Source organism: Suncus etruscus, chromosome 3, assembly GCF_024139225.1.
Source record: "Suncus etruscus isolate mSunEtr1 chromosome 3, mSunEtr1.pri.cur, whole genome shotgun sequence".
In the NCBI taxonomy this organism is placed as follows: Eukaryota; Metazoa; Chordata; class Mammalia; order Eulipotyphla; family Soricidae; genus Suncus; species Suncus etruscus.
In genome coordinates, this window is record NC_064850.1 from 97,201,924 (window position 1) to 97,220,034 (window position 18,111).

Here is an 18,111-nt window from a genome sequence, read left to right on the forward strand (position 1 = left end):
CTGGACGGAACAGAGGAGGAAGGCTTTAGTAGAAGTAGTATCAGATTTTTTTGGTTACATTTTGAACAGAAAACATTTTTTCCGAAGAGCAATGTAATTGGTGTGATTGAATTAAATGTTGAATTGCAGGTCAGAGAGATAGCAGGTAAGCAGGCACGGTGTTTGCCCAGTTCACAGCCACCTTGGTTTCTCTTTTCCTGGCACCTTATATGGTTTCTTGAGCTTCACCAGGAGTTATCCTGTGTGCAGAACCCAGAACCAAGAAAAAGCCTTGACTACTATCAAGTGTGGCCCCCAAAACAAAATATATTCACTAAAGTGCAATGCATGATGTTTCTATTATAAATACCTAGGAATTGGTTGTTTTTATATGAAAATATGAATGAAGGTAAAAAAAAATACTAGAAGAAACACTAATCAAGCAAAAAAAAAATAAGTTACCTGATAATTCAAATACATTCCATTTCATCACATGTACATTTTACATAGAGTTCTGTTCAGAAGTTTACAATCCCCAACTGAAATATTTATATTGCTAAGGAAAAAATTTTCTAAGATCACATATATGCTAACTGAACAAAAGGGACCAAAGCAAGTGACTATTAGGAGCACAGATCCTTCCTTTTGGAGTGTAAAATGGAAAACTCCTGTATGCTACAGATCACAGAGAAAGAAGCAGTATACTTCTGTGACCTTGACAGGTATAGCAGCAGCAACCTGAGGATGAAAATTTCCAGAATCATTTTTGCTATAGTGACATTTTATAACCTTCAGTCCTTTAGATTGTTGAAAATGTTTCCAGCAGATGGTGCTAGATACATACATGTCAGTATCCAGGATTTATGGGCAAGTTAGTTCTTGAAAATTGAAAATACCTTCCTTTCCTGCATATCTCTCTCTCTCCCTCTCTCCCTCCCTCCCTCTCTCCCTCTCTCCCTCCCTTCCTCCCTCCCTCCCTCCCTCCCTCCCTCCCTCCCTCCCTCCCTCCCTCTCTCCCTTCTTCCCTCCCTCCCTCTCTCCCTCCCTCCCCCAGAGGCAGGGCTCCTCTGCTCATGTCCCCCCTGGTGTTCACACAGACCACCTCCATCCCCCTGAAGGAGAAGCACAAAGGGCTCTTGCCCTTGGGGAGTAAAGAACCAGTGGCTGCTCCCACCCGCCTCCTGCTGCCTCTGCAGAGCCCAGTCCCCAGCAGCAGCTCCCTTACCAAGCGCCAACTTCAGGAAGCTCTGCTGTAACTCATTCAGAAAGAGGACAACTTCTTAAATATAATCTACGAAGCTTATCTCTTCAGCATGACACAGTTGCTATGAAAAAGACCACATGAAGGCAGCTGAGCGTTGATTTTTTTCAGGGTTCTCCAGACCAAGGCTCTTTCACATTGTGCAGTGTTACCCGAAGTATTTCTGCCTTTTGTAAAATGTGTGTATAATATGAAGTAAAATATTTCACACTTTTTCTCATAAAAAGAAAAAGAAAATTGAAAATATCTTTTCACTCAGAAACAGGGAAAAATTCCTTACTGCTTTCTTATGTCTCATTTCCCTGGAATGTGCTGGGCTGGATTTGAAAACAGGTCACTTTCTCTGTATTCCAGGAGTCTAATGATTAAGTTATTGAATTTAGAGTGCAGTGTAAATGAATGAGAGGATAAAGAAGAATGGGTTCATTATGAAGATGGAAGGGAGTGTACCATTCAAGAGTTAGCAGCATTCCAGTTCAAACTGCAGTCCTCCCACCTCCCACCTCCGTGTCTGTCAGTCTCTGTCTGTCTCTATCTGTTTTGGGACCACACCTGGTGGCAGTGCTCCGGGCTTACTACTGGTTCTGCACTCAGGTTTCCTATCACTTCTGGAAGTAATAGGAAACCATATAGGACTCTGGGGATTGAATAAGGGTTCATTTGCATGTAAGGCAAATGCCCTACCCTCTATATCATTTACTTAAACTCACTTAGAAAAATGTGAGGGGGGAGGAAGAGCAGAAATACATGTTCAAGAAGGGACATAGACTTTTCCAGATGTGACAAGCAAAAAGCTGGGTGCCAGTGAGAAATGCTCAAGGGAGAAACCTAGCTTGAAGAACCTCTTTTTCTTTTATGTTTTTCTTTCCTTTTCTTTAATCTTTACTCCCACTCCTAGTTTTATTTTTGTTTGTTTTGTTTTGTTTTGCCACAGCTGGCGATACTCAGGTGAATATTGTTCTCTTGGACACATTACTAGAATGGCCAATTATCCTTTTCAGGATAATATTGGAAAGTATGAATATCTAAATGATTTTTGAAAAGGTATTGTTATTTTCTTCTGATGTAAAGTTATTTCTCACAATTTCTAAAGACATCCAGTCACAGCTGCCTGTAGCATGTCTTCTCCACACATAGATCCAACCCAATATTTGCCCTGGAACACCAGTACCCATGGTCCTCCTTTAACATTGAACTCATTCACTCTATCAATCCTGGTACTCCTACTGCTGCCTTGCAAGCTGAGCTAAACAGCCCTGTAGAGATCTACTTCTTCATCTTCCAGGTTGATTTCTTGGCAACTTACTGCTAGAGCCTCACTGCAGATCTTCTTGGTCTTCATCAATTGCTGCTGATTCATCCTTGGTTTTTTGAGACTTGCTCCAGTTTTGTTTTGTTGACTTACAGTTCCTTCAGTGGTGCTAACTCTTTTCCAATCAGGTTTGGTCACTGTATCTCTTGAACCTTTATTATCTGCAGGAGTCAGCTTCACAATCTGGCAGATCACCTTTAACAGCACATATAGAATATCCTTACATGTAGTAGGTTCAAGGTTGATTGATCCTTGGCATGCCATATGGTCCCCCAAACTCCACCAGAAATCACTTTGGCTTTTCCTGATGGGGCTATCTTTTTCTCAGATCATATTTTTCAAAAATAAGTATTTATTACACACACATAAAGGAGATGGAAGGAAAACAAAGGGTTGACGTTCAAGTTTCAGTGGTTGTTAACATTTTCAGTGGTAAAAGTAAAGTGTATTTTGTTTTAAACTCAAAGCTTTTTCAACACATTGGATTCTTTTCTTTTTTATATTTCTTTTATATTTTTGGGCCACACCTGGCAGTACTCAGGAATTAATTTTGTCAGTGCCTTAGAAGGCCAAAGCTTCTTTTACTTTTCAGAGAAGGGGGAGAGAGTCCTCTTGCAGACTGCAAATGCCCCCTCTTCCCTGTCCATCAAGCTATTTATTGCCAACTCCACAGCGCCCCCACCTGGAAGGTCTAGGTGGGGCAATAGTCACAGAACAATCCTAAAGAAATATTTTTATATACAACAATTCCAAGAATAATCTTATGGAAACTTTTTCATATACTACAATATGAAATGCCAGGGATTGAACCTGGGTCAGTAAGTGCAAGGCAAGTGCCTTACCTACTGTACTATCTCCATGGACTCCAGAATGTTTTTAAAACTATACCCTCAATTCTTTTTTTTTTTTTTTTTTTTTGTGGTTTTTGGGTCATACCCAGCAGTGCTCAGGGATTATTCCTGGCTCCAGGCTCAGAAATTGTTCCTGGCAGGCACGGGGGACCATATGGGACACCGGGATTCGAACCGATGACCTCCTGCATGAAAGGCAAACGCCTTACCTCCATGCTATCTCTCCGGCCCCTATATCCTCAATTCTTAAAATTGATTTCAGTTTTAAAAAATATTCTCCTAAATCCATAGGCAATTCTTCCAATTCAATGCCTCAACAAAGCTTCTACTTGCACTTGAATATCCTATATTCCCAGAAAAGAGAATGTTTAAAAGGTTAGGGAGTGGAGGAAAAGGACAGGAGGCTGACTAGAGTTCAAATCTTTGATACTACATATGGTCCCTTGAGCCCACAGCATCCCTTGAAAAGCCCTGAGCACAGCTATATGAAGAGAAAAGTGTGTGTGTGAGTGGAGGGGGAGGAGACATTGAGAGAAAGAAAGATAATATTTAATAGGTTTAAAGAGGAATTGAGGAAGAATATAGGGTAATCCACATTTACAAGAGAAAGAATAAGAAGCAAAGGTGTTCTGGACATGAATCTTGCAAGGTTTTAGCATTGCTCACTAGACTGTGAGCAGACTGTTAGGCCAGATCAAACTTGGTTCTATTCAGAAAGTTGGCGTATCCAGCTGGATTTTATATATTAGAAAGAAATTCCAACTGACTATTCTTTATACTGCATCTGTTTTTTTTTTCCCTCCAAAGAATCTGAGTTTATTCAATAATAGTAACTATTCTTAAATTTTAAAGCTTTTTGAAAACCTATTATTAAGGGGGGGGGACACCTGGAAATGTTCAATGGTTATTCCTGGTTCTGCTCTCAGAAATCGTTCCTGGCAGGCTTGGAGGACCATGAGGGATGCTGGAAATTGAACTTGGATCTGTCCTAGGTTGACCACATGCAAGGCAAATGGTCTACCATTGTGCTATCACTCCAGCCTGTTTGAAAGGGATGCATTTAAAGGATGCCTGGAAGGACCTAAGTTATTTATTTATCTAAAACTGTATTTATTCCTTTTTGGTTACATCTGGGGTGCTCAGAACTTTCTCATTATTCTGTTCTCAGGGATCACACCTGGTGGTGCTTGAAGGACTGTAAGTGGTACTGAGGATCAAATCAGGGCTGGCTGTATGAAGGGCAAACACTGCAAACTGTGTACTATCTCTCTAGCTCTGCTATATTGATGTAGCAATACAATATTAATACATGCTTATTTTTTATTTTTGGGGGGCAGTCACATCCAGCAGTGCTCAGGGACCATACAGTACAGGGGCCTGAACCAGCCTCCTACAGGCAAAGCACTTGCCTGTTGATAACTTTGGTTATCTCTCTGACAATATTTTTAATAATTTAAATAATTAAAAATTAAAAATTTTAATAATTAATAAAATTAACTAATTTAGGTTTTTTGGACCACACCAGATGGATCCCAGTCTGTAGCTCTGCATTTAGAAATCATTCCTGGCAGGCTTGGGGGACCTTATAGGATGCCAGGGATTGAAACCCAGTTAGCTGAGTGCAAGGCAAACATCACTTGTGTTCAATACCAGTTCAACACCTGCTTGTGCTATTGCTCTGGCCCTAGATATTTTTATTTTTTATTTTTGTATTTTACTACTCGTGTCAGGTGATAGCTAAGTGTTTTATATATAGTTTACTCATAAAAAACTCAAATGAAGTAGTTATGAACTACTGTGGGTCTGGTATACTGCACCATTTCTAGGAAGGTGGTAGATTGGGTCTCAAATTACTGAAAATAGGAGAAGTAACCCAATCAAGTCATGAACCTCAGAGATTTCAAGGTCAAGAAATGTGACTGATTGAAGTAATAGCATAGCAGGTAGGACATATATGCCCTATCAACTGGGGTTTGATTCCGGCATCCCATATGGTCCCTCAGCCTGCCAAGAATGATTTCTGAGTGCAGAGCCATTTCATGCACTCAGAATGTGGCTCTGCTGGGTATGCCCCCAAAACAAACAAACAAAAGGAAAGGAAAGTGTTTGAGGAGAAAAATAGGTTTGATCCATCCTTTATTATTTGTTTTAAATGTTGGGTCATATATGGTATTTAGGAGCAACTCATCTTTTGTTGCTCAGTGATTGCTTCCAGAGATGGCCATTCAGGCTTTCTCTCACTTTTTTTTTTTTGGCCACACCTAGTGACACAGTTCATCCTAGGTTAGTGCATGCAAGGCAGATGTTCTACGGCTTGTGTCACTGCTCTAGCCTTTCACTTTCTTTATAATTCTCTCTTCTTATTTTATTGATATGTTATATATTACATATATTCCCATTTATTCCTATTTTAATATTTCAGGTAAAAGAGAAGAGGTAATTCTTTTTTTGGTGAGGGGGTTGGCTTGCACCCAGCAGCATTCAGGGATTACTCCTGGCTCTGAGTTCAGAAATTGCTCCTAGAAGGCTCTGGGGACCAATATGGGATTCCAGGGATTGAACTCTGTTCAGCCACATTCAAGGCAAATGTCCTGTCAGCTGTGCTATTGTTTCTGCCCCCAAAGGGCAATTCTCAATAGCTCCTACATATTCTGAATGGGCCTGCAAGGTAAAGATGGTTATCTAAGCATATTCCATTTACTCCATTATATTCTCTATCATTGTAAATTTGGTTTTCATTTTACCTCTCCAGAGATACTGAAGCAGACCTTGGGCTAGCCAGGATTACTGTGGCATTTGTTCAACACCAGGAATTAGATCAGCATCTCCTTACTTTGGGTGCTTTCTCAACTCCTGAGTCATCTTTCAGACTCTTCCTCACAGAGGGTCCCTAACATTAGGACTATGTAAAGAATCATAGTGTGTACTGGAGAACTATGGATAGAAGTAGTATTGCTAGACTAGTGGAAATAAGCAAAGAAGCAGAGACAAGCAATTGAAATATGTGTGCAAGGGAGAACTTTGGCTTGAAGAAGAGCAAGATGTGTCACAAGAGCAGGGTGGGGAAACCCTACTTTTATTTCCTTAGTTTCTAATTTCTGAGTGTCTTACTTTGCTGTAGATTCGATGCTCTGTGACATAGATTCTGGTGCTATAGTACTTTTACATTTTGCTTCTTACTAGGTAGATCCCTGTGATCTGCAGAGATCTTCTGGGAACTTGGGTAGAAGGGATCTGCAGTGCAATTCTGCTGACTTTGGGTCAGTCACAGTGCACTAGAAGGTTTGCCACTGTCTCCAGAATGTGCTTTCAAATCCTCCACAGAGCTGGAACCAAATGGGAACCTTTTGGTCCAGAGATCAAATCTGGACATTTCACATGTGAACACACATTGATGCTTTGAGCTAGCCTCCTGGCCCCCACAGACCCCCCACAGTAATCCTACTTGGGAGAAGGTTTGTTTTTCGCCACACTGTGTAGTGCTCAGAACTTACTTTTGACACTGTGCTAAAGGATCAGTCCTGGCAGCATATAGGGGACCATACTCAGTGTTACTAGAGGTTGAACCTTGGTCAACATGCAAGGCAAATGCTTTAACTCACGGCGGCGCTCAGGGGTTACTCCTGACTGTGCTCAGAAATCGCTCCTGGCAGGCTTGGAGGACCACATGGAACAGAGGTCCATCCTGGGTTGGCTGCGTGCAAGGCAAACGCCCTACTGCTCTGCCCCCCCCCCCCCCGAAACTGTTAAAAACATGTCATGTCTGTTTTCTTCAGCTTCATTAGAAGTAGAAAAGAATGGAATCCAGGGCCCGGAGAGATAGCACAGCGGCGTTTGCCTTGCAAGCAGCCGATCCAGGACCAAAGGTGGTTGGTTCGAGTTCTGGTGTCCCATATGGTCCCCCGTGCCTGCCAGGAGCTATTTCTGAGCAGACAGCCAGGAGTGACCCCTGAGCACCGCCGGGTGTGACCCAAAAACCAAAAAAAAAAAAAAAAAAAAAAAAAAGAATGGAATCCAACTGCAATCATGCTTATAACCATGGAGCTTAAATAAAGATATTATAAAAGAGAGAGGGGGAGAGAGAAGAGAGGGGAGAGATGAGAGAGGAAATAGGAAAGAGGAGAGGAGAGGAGAAAAAAGAGATGAGAGAGAAGACAAAGAGGAGAGAGGAGAGAGAGAGGAATAAGAGGAGAGAGGAGAGAAAGAGAGGAAAGAGAGGAGAGAGAAGAGAGGAGAGAGATGAGAGGAGAGAGAGGAGAGAGAAAGCAGAAAGGAGAGAAGAGACAGGAGAAAAGAGAGGAGAAAGAGGAGAGAGGAGAGAGAAGAGAGAGGAGAGAAATGAGAGAGGAGAGGAGTAAAGAGAGAAGAGAGAAGAGAGAGGAGAGAGAAAGAGGAGAAAGGAGAGAAAGATGAGAGAAGAGAAAAGAGAGAAGAGAGAGGAGAGGAGAGAGATGAGAGCAAGGAGAGAGAGAAGAGAGAGGAGAGAGGAAAGAGGAGATAGAGGAGAGAGGAGAGATAGGAGACAGAAAGAGGAAAAAGAAGAGGAGAGACAGGAGAAAAGAGGAGAAAGAGGAAAAGGAAGAGAGGAGAGGAGAGAGCGGAGAGAGGAGAGAGGTGTGAGAGGAGAGGAGAGAGAAGGAGCAGAAAGGAGAGAGAGGATAGAGAAAGAGGAGAAAGGAGAGAAAGATGAGAGTGAGAACAGAGAAGAGAAAAGAGAAGAGAGGAGAGAGAGAGGAGAGAGGAGAGGGGAGGCAGAGAAAAGGAGAGGAGAGAGATGAGAGAGAAGAGAGAGGAGAGAGAGGAGAGGAGAGAGTTGAAGAGAGAGAAGAGAGGAAAGAGGAAAGATGAGAGAGGAGAGGAGATGAGAGAGAGGAGAGAGAGAAGAGAGAAAAGAGAAGAGAGGAGAGAGGAGAGAGAGGAGAGAGGAGAGGGGAGGCAGAGGAGAGGAGAGAAATGAGAGAGAAGAGAGAGGAGAGAGAGGAGAGGAGAGGAGAGAGAGGAGAGAGAGGAGAGAGAGAAGAGAGAGGGGAGAGGAGAAATAGGAGAGAGTGGAGAGAAAGTGAGGAGAGAGAGGAGAAATAGGAGAGAGTGGAGAGAAAGTGAGGAGAGAGAGGAGAGGAGAAATAGGAGAGCGGAGAGAAAGTGAGGAGAGAGAGGAGAGAGGTGAGAGGAGAGAGAGAGAGGAGAGAGAGAGAAGAAAGATGAGAGGAGAGAGAGGGAGAGAGAGAGAGAGAGAGAGAGAGAGAGAGAGAGAGAGAGAGAGAGAGAGAGAGAGAGAGAGAGAGAGAGAGAGAGAGAGAGAGAGGAGTCTGGCGTGAGTAACCAGCAGGCTTGTATTGCTTACTGGATTCACCCTCTAATTAATAGTTACTAAAATGATACTACTTAAGGTAATTGGTTAAAACTGATTTTTTTTTTTTAGGAGTTAACAACACAAGAGATGATAGAATTATAGTCTCCCAAACCAATTTATTCTCAGCCTGGGATTGGCACTTAATAAAGGTTGGTAAATGAAGTAGAAAAAAAAGAAAAACACAGAAAAGAGTAGTGGGCCTGGGTCAGCGTGACAACACAATGGGGAGGGTATTTGGATTGCACGCAGCCAACCTAGGTTTAATCCTGGCATCCTATGTTCTCTCAAGTCTTCCAGGAGTGATTTCTGAACTAAGAGCCAGGAAAATCCCCTGAGCACCACATGATGTGCACCCCCCCAAAAAAAAAGAAAGTAAAAATGAAAGAAAAAAACGGAATGGTATTATGAAACAGGAGAGACTTCATAAAGCAGCCTATTAGAATACTACATTGAATGAATCCCTGGGATGTGCTGATTTATTCTTTGCAAAACTGAGACTAGTGGGCCAGAGAGATAGCACAGCAGTAGGGCATTTGCCTTGCATGTGAATGGCCTGAGGCGAACCTAGGTCTGATTTCCAGCATCCCACATGGCCCCAGAGCCTGCTAGGAGCGATTCCTGTTTTTTTTTTTTTTTTTTTTGGGGGGGGGGTATCTGGTGACTCTCAGTGTTTACTCTTGGCTATGCTCTCAGAAATCGCCCTGGCTTGGGTGCCATATTGGACGCCTGGGGATCGAACCTCAGTCCGTCCTAGGTTAGTGCAAGCTAGGCAAATGTCCTACTGCCTGCTCCGCCAATCCGGCCCCAGGAACGATTTCTGAACACAGAGCCAGGAGTAACCCCCGAGCACTGTCGGGTGTGCCCACCATCCCCCCCCCCCCAAATAAAAACTGAGGATAACAATTTTGTGGGTGTTGATGTTAGGTTGGCATGATAGCAAGGATGGAACCCCTCTGCTTGTCCTTTTCTTATCCACTTTTGACTCCTATTTTTATCTGAAATACATAGTGTCTAGGAACATACTTTATGTTAACTATATGGAGGTTTTCATAATATTTCTCTTCAATATTTGTTTTCCAGCCTACTTTCCCACCTACGACCTTCCATGTGTGTGTGTAGGATGCGGGGTGCTGTTCAGATCCAAATAAATAGGTGATTAGCTGGGAAGTCAGGGTACTTTTGCAGTTGGCTAGAGGTCTCTTATTTTTATTTATTTTTATTTATTTATTTATTTTTTTGGTTTTTGGGTCACACCTGGCGATGCTCAGGGGTTACTCCTGGCTGTCTGCTCAGAAATAGCTCCTGGCAGGCACAGGGGGAGGTCTCTTATTTTTGTTGTTGTTGTTGTTTGAGCTGCTGGCAGGCTGACAAAAGATTCTGCCTACGACCTTTTTGCCTTTTTTACCCTCTTGTCTGTGTAAATTATTTGCTGCTGATAGATATTACCAGGATCGCTTCCCCATCCTGGGGGACAGGGGAATGGGAATCAATTTCCTATTCTGGGAGCTCTTTGGGGTTCAAGCCTCAACCAATCTAGGAGAAAATGTGACACTTCACTTTAGCTCTAATGAAAAAGGTAAAAGAAAGGTATGAGTGAAGCATCTAAAATTTCTGAAGAGAAGAAGATAGAATGTCTACACCTATCCACAATAACTTAGTATTTTATATCAGTAAAATATATAGGCACTATATGATTATTGTATATACATATACATGTACATGAATGTTTGCAAACATTTTCCCAGTCAGTTAGTAAATATTCACTAGCAGTTGACTGTTATTTCTGATGATTATTTCTTTTGGAAGGAGAGGGTCACGCTTGGCTGTGCTTAAGGACCACTCCTATCTCTCTCTATTTAGGGGATCCTCTTTAGGGTGCCCTGGACATCTTGTATTACAATCAAATGTGAGCCTCCTTTAAGTAAAACTTTAAGTAAAAGCTTTAAGTAAAAAGCTTGATCCCTTAAACTATCTTTGGATGTCATTTTTAAATCTTAACTTAGTTGAAAATGTCATCTATATAAACATAAAAAATCTGTAAATTAGTTCATGGAGACAAATTTTAGAAGTATTTGATTTGCTAATCAAATGTAACTGAGTTGCAGAATGGCTACAAATATGTATCTTGAAAGTATGATTTAGCAACAAGGTAATTCTGTTGGCAACGATGCTCAGAAAAACACACAGAACCTGGTCCAGAGTGATAGTTCAGTGGGTAGGGTTTATGCCTTGCAGCAGCCAACCTGGATTTGATCTCTGGCATTCCATATAGCCCCATGAGCTCACCAGGAATGAGCACATGGCCAGGAGTAATCCTTGAGCGGGTATGTCAGAAACGACCCCAAAACAAACAAATAGAAAAGATACAGAGTCTGGAAAAATAGCTAAAAGAGTTAGAATAGATTCTTTATATAGAGGGGCTCTGATTTGATCCCTGGCACCACATAGTTTTCTCTCTCTTTTTGTTTTTTTGTTTTTTGTTTTGTTTTGTTTTGGGGTCACACCCAGCAGCGCTCAGGAGTTACTCCTGGCTCCACACTCAGAAATCGCTCCTGGCAGGCTCGAGGGACCATATGGGATGCCGGGATTCGAACCAATAACCTTCTGCATGAAAGGCAAATGCCTTACCTCCATGCTATCTCTCCAGCCCCCACATAGTTTTCTCAAAACTACCAGAAATTACTTTTGAGCATAAGTGGGGGGTAATTTCTGTGTGTTGTTGGGTGTAATCAAAAAACAAACCGGAGATAAAAGAAATTTCATAATATTCAGACTAATTTACACTGTATGAAAAGGTAAGGTAAGATTAGGTTAGACAAAGTTAGAAGTTATTTTTGATGCATGCAACAAGATAAAGTCTTTTTACCACTGAGGCCATGCCCTATGGTGCTATGGTGGGAAGTATGTCCATCTGTGCCAACTCCTATGATTGTCTGTGGTCCTACTTATAGCCATATTATTGTTTGATGTTTAGGCCAAATAGTGTTCAGGGGCCACATGAGGATACCAGGAATATAATTAGGTTGCTCAGAAGCAATTAAGTGCCTGTGATTGAACTGAGAGCTTGCATATTAGGCATGTGCTCTCAGTCTTGAGTCATTTTTCTGGCTCAGACAGATATTTTTGTAGCAATTGGTGACAATATCCCAAAAGAAAATCATGTTTTAGTCAAGAATTATACTTTTATATTTAAAAAACAATGTAGAGAGACACCCAGCTTGGTTGGTCTGTGTGCCAAAGTAACAAACAGGCTCTAGATTTGAACTATTAGCTCTGTGGGCTAAGTATCAATAGAAGCTGGGTATCATATGGGGGGTCCCCACCTCCCAAATATAATTTTATAGGATTATAAAAGTTGCCATTCATAACAGACAATTATATATATATATATATATATATATATATATATATAATACATTACTAGCTTTCTAAAGTTAGAAAATTACATATAATTAAAATCCAAGTAAACTAGAACTGGGGGCCTTCAAGCAATTGGTTTTGTTTTTGTTTTTTGTGCCACACTCAGCCTTGTTCAGAAATTAACTCTTGGCTTTTTGCCATATTCCTCAATCCTCTGCGATATTCTGATGCTCTATGGTTTAATATTTAACCTGATCCAGTTATAGTTGGAGGCAGATGTGTATAAAAAAACAACCAGCCTTTGGTGAAAACTCTTGGACTTACTGTGTCTAAGGACACTTTTATCCCTTGGCAGAGTCAGAAATGGGTTTTCTGCAGAGGTCCTGGAAGGTCATCGTACATATGTAGACTTGAGGAAGGTATGGGTGTTTGACCATACCACTAAAAAAATCATTAAATGTTAATTCCATCTCAGCCTATCTCCAGACAGGCTCCCTTCTGCTCTGGTAAGACCATAAATGTTTTTTATGCTATTTTCCCAATCAGATCTATGTAAATCTCTAGCCCAAGCAAAGAAAAATTTTTGAGAGCATGGTCATTATCTACCCTTTATTAATTTTTGAATAAACTTTTATTTTCATTTCTACTCTTGTCTCAAGAAATTGGTCTAATTCTCTAGTGAAAACACCTGAGTATGGGTTCCTTAACATAACTGCAGCATTCTGAGAAATGACATTTTAATCCAATCAACAGGGGGAATTCCCAGTTTTGACGGGAGCTTTCCTAACACCTTTATTTGATTTTGGTAACACAGGTGCAATCACTCTGAGGATTAGAATTTTAATCCAATCTGGGAAGAAGTTTATATTCCACACTAGGAAAGTTTTGTTTTCCATTTTCCTAATGAACAGCTACCCTGTTTGTTCAGATAAATGTGTCCTATTTTCTTTCTACTCACAAAACCTGCTAAATAAAGTTCCTGGAATTCTCCTTTCAATTTCTGGATAGAATGTTGTCTGATTCATAAACCATTTAATGAGCTATTAGGTATCTAAATTGATTCAGCTAAATTTTTCTAATAATCTTTATTTGTTAGCTTCCTAGTTTTGACAACACATGATCTGAAACTCAGCCCATTTAGCTATCACTCCTGCTTCACAATAAATCTCTTTCAGTGAAATAAATCTTTTGTTGGTTTGTTTTTGTTTGTTTATTTTGGGGGGACATGCCGGGCAGTGTTCTGGGGTTACTCCTGGCTCTGCACTCAGAAATTACTTCTGGCAGGCTCTGAGAACCACATGGGATGCCAAGGATTGAACCTTGGTCAGCTGCATACATGGCAAACATGCTACCCACTCTGCTATTGTTCCAGTCCCTCAGTAAAATAAATTTTAAAACAAATCTTTTGGGGCCAGAGTAGGTAGAACACTTGTTTTGTATGAGACCAACCTAGGTTCAATCCCAAGCATCCTATATGGTTCCCTGAATGCTGTCAGGGATAATTTCTGAGAACAGAACCAGGAGTGACCCCTGAGCAGCCAGGTGTGGCTCCCCAAAAAACCAAAAACCAGGACCAGAAAGATAATGCAGTGGAAAAGTCATTTGTCTTGCACACAGCTGACCAGGTTCAACTCCTGGAATTCCATATAGTCCCCCCAACAACTGCCAGGAGTGATTTCTGAGCTCAGATCCAGGAATAACTCCTAAGTACTATTGGGTATATTCCCCCTCCACCCCCACAACCACATACACCCAAACCCAAACAAACAAATACACAAAAATATTTTTTGAGAGAATTAAATCATTATCAAATGGATTTTTTGTGACTCAAATAGAAAAAGAATTATTAGCACTCACTTAACTATGCACTTACAGGGAGCTTCTCAATTAAAAGGTTTCTGTAGACAAGGAGCAAGGAACTGGCTAAGTGACCAAAGAGACAGAGTGAAAGCCAGGCGACATTCTCCTTTACAGGGTTGTGAAAAGTATAAACTCAGTTTCAAAGGGGTTAATAACAAATCCTCTGGTGGTTCCCCTTTCAAGTAACACAGCATGTAATGATGAGTAATTCTTTGAAGCATAGCTAGGTGTGGACTAAGAGGACACATAGTATTAGGTCAAAGGAATTAATCTCAGGACAGATAGTAGACCTGAAATATTTAATCACTAGTAAAATTTTGAAACTACAACTTGATTCTCTATTGCAAACTTTCTGACACTACTGGTTCTGCACTCAGGAATCACTTTTGGCAGTGCTATTAGTACAATATCGGTACTTGGGATTGAACCTGATCTGACCAAATACAAGGCAATGCCTTGCTTGTAAGGGTTAGGATTACAAATATTGGCTTCGAACACTTAGGTTGAAAGTGTATAAATTGTGTATCCACATCTCTCTGACTCATGGGCCATCAGTGCTGAGCTTTAATAAATCTCAATATTCTATACTCTTTACTCTGTGATACACTTCACTCTTTACTCTGTGTCTTCTGTGCAGCATAAAGCCACCTAACAACAACAAAATTGGTTTGGGGAACCATGTTCAGTGGTGCTCAGAAGTTGTTTTAAACCGAGACTTCCTTTGATAAACTGTGTGTTTTGCCTGATTTTGGTCCATTGAGCGCTCTCTGTCCCTTATTATTATCTATTTTTTTCAATTAAAACAGTGTAAGAATAGTAATAGACACTGGTGAATATGTAATTTGGTACAACAAAATGGTGGACTCTGAGGTACCACAGAGATAAAAAAGAAAACAAAGCAAAAAAAACACACACACACACACACACACACAAAACAAAACAAAAACAAAAACAAAAACCCACTAATAGTGTTGTGTGTTCTGGAAAATCAGTCGAAAGTTTTCAACTACACATTGATTAAAGATCAAAATGTTCAAAGTGTTATGAAATTTCCTGGTATTTTCCTCTCAATTTTCCCTGTATCTTCCAGCATGTATGGTTTTGTTCTGGGTGGGAATGGAATTAGAGGGTGCAGAGCAGAGTTAATATGCAATATTCTAACCTTTTCTGTATGGCTGGTCTGTCTTGGCTCACTTGGAAAAGGAAAAGCAGTGTCCACTGAAAAGGAAACTGCAGGAACACTGGGCAGGGAATTATGATTAAAGATATACAATAGACTAGCTAATATCCCAGGAAAGATTGGAGTGAGACTTGTTAAGAAATTAAAAAATTCAAAGTAGGACTTTCACATTAGAGAATATCACTCACTGTAGTTTTAGAAACTACGTATTCAGAAAAAAGCTGAGGGTTCCGGAACTCAAGTTTTCACCTAAAGCTGATTCCTTAGCCAGGAGTAACCCCTGAGTGTCACTGAGGAGTATGGCCCCAAAAGCAAAAAAAAAAAAACAAAAAACCTAAAAATTTTAATAAAGTGCTCTAGCAGAGAATCAGAGTGAAAATGAAGACATAACTGTTTTCTTAAATGCTGGTTTTATGTGATAATAATAATAACAACATCAGAATACCTGCAAAGAAGCAAGGCAAAATGGTTCACTGGAATAAGAAAATAAGTTAATGGTCAGAGAAATAGACCAAAGGTTGTAATGCATGCTTTGCTTGCAAGAGGCTTGGATTCAATCCTCAGGAACAATCTGGTCCCTTGAATACTACTGGGATCCATCATGAGCACCAAGCAAGGAGTAGCCCATGAGCACTGAGCCAGGTGTGACTCAAAAATCAAAACAATTTGTTCAAACATCCTTAATAAAGCATAGATATAGGAATTACCAGAAACTTTGTAGAATATAGAGGATATTCTAACCCTGTAGAAATATACCAAGTTGTAAATATATTAAAGGGAAAATTACAAACTAACATAAACAAAATGAGAGTATTAAAGAGTAATTATAAAACTCAAACAGAATCTGGGGTTTAAAAACATCAATAATGGGTCCAGAATGTTTGTGCAATGGTCAGGGCACTTTCCTTGCATGCAACTGGCCTAGATTTGATCCTGGTATCCCATATGGTCCTCTGAGTCTAACATGAGTATTTCCTGATTATAGAGTCATGGATAACCCCTGAGCACTACTAGGTTTGACCTATAAACAAAATGACAAAACAAAACAATAATTGGATGAAAATTTAAATAGATGTATCAAGAGTTTTGGACCAAGTAGGAACATCGGCAACACTGCTAAGATTCTACAGCGGACTCAGTATTTGCTTCAGGCAATTTTTATTTATTTTTTAATTTTTGGGTTTTGGGGCCACACCCGGTGGTGCTTAGGGATTACTTCTGGTTCTGTGCTCAGAAATTGCTCCTGGCAGGCTCGGGGGGTGGGGTGGGGTATAGTAAGCCAAGCATCAAACCCAGTTTGGTCCAGGGTTGGCAACATGCAAAGTAAACACTCTACCACTTGTGCTATCATTCTAGCCCCAGGTAGTTTTTAAAAGCTTATGTTTTGTTTTGTTTGTAGAGAAGCTGTGATCAAGAAATCACTCCTGGCAATCCTCTAACCAGGATGCTGAGTTAGATCCCTCACACATACAGAACCCTTTCAGTTTTACTATCCCTTTAGCCCTAAGGTTTATATTTCAAGTGAGGTTTTAAAAAATTTCATAGGTGTTCTGATAGCCAAGCCTCGGGAAAAGTTCAGTCTTAAATTTTCTCATTTTCTAATTCGGATAAGAATCCCCTATAATTCTCTTACCAGATTTACAGGAACAGAAAGCTCCCCATAAATAATGTGGCTCAGTGTGGAACCTTTTGATGTGTTTTTGTGTCTTTTCACTGACTCCCAAAATTGTTGTTGGGATAAATCTCTGTGGCTAAGGAGTGAGGGAATTCAAAAACACTTTCAGTTTAAAAAGACTACAGGGGTTTCAGAGCTTGCAAACAATCTAAGGGGGTCACATCCAAAAATTCCTGTTTGATTTTAGATAAATGGTTCATTTATCTAAAATTTCATATTCATAACAGACACCTAGAAACCAGAAAGCAACAATATTTTAAAAGACTAAATAAGGTTATTTGAAAATCAAGAGAGTTTTACCTGCTAGAAGGGAAGTAATTTGATTTATATTCAAGCAGAAGGTTACTGACTAGTGAAGCTAGGGTGGAAATAGGGAGACAGAAATAAATAACAAAGCTTAGAGCAGAAATCAATGAAGTGGAAACCCCCCCAAAATCCAAAAGATCAACGAAACTAGAAGTTGGTTCTTTGAAAAAATAAACAAATTGATAGACCATTGGCAAAACTCACAAAGGAGAGAAACTTGATCACCCGTATTAGAAATGAAAAGGGGGAGATCACTACAGATATTGCAGAGATTCAAAGGGTAATCAGAGTCTACTTTGAGAAACTCTGTGCCATCAAATATAAGAATCTGGAAAAAATTATATAGTTAATATTTTAGTATTGAAATGAGCCAGCTTCACATGGCCTTGCAGATTTCATTTTCCTAAAGGGAATAAGTGGCAATGAAAGGATTAAATGAGGATGAAAGGTGTAAAGAAGTAAATAACCCTTTATTTAGCCTGAGGCTCTTCCCATCCCTGGTATTTGGAGGTGGAGTCACGCTATTTTCTTGACATGGCCACAACTAGAAGACCCACCCAGTGGCATATAAAATAGCTTGGTCAACTCAGAGGCCACACACTGATGCAAGGCCTCCTTCAGAGAGCATCCAAGGAGATCTGCTGTAGACCAACGCCAACGCCAGCGGAATTTCAGAGACATTTGAACTGACACTCCAGGTAAGCAGGGAAATGAATATGGGATCTGGGAGGCATACACATTAAAGGGACACATATTCCTAAAATTTCTGCCTCTGCAGAGACAGTCATCCAGCTTCTTTTGAGCTTATTTGAAACACGTTCTCTTCATTATAAATCCCAGTACCTCCAGATTTGTCTTCATCATAGAAATTCTTGCTAAATACGAACAGCCATTTTGCTAAACTTGCTTGTTATTGTGTTATGTATACCTATATATATTATATTGATATTATGTCCTACTTACATACATGCCAC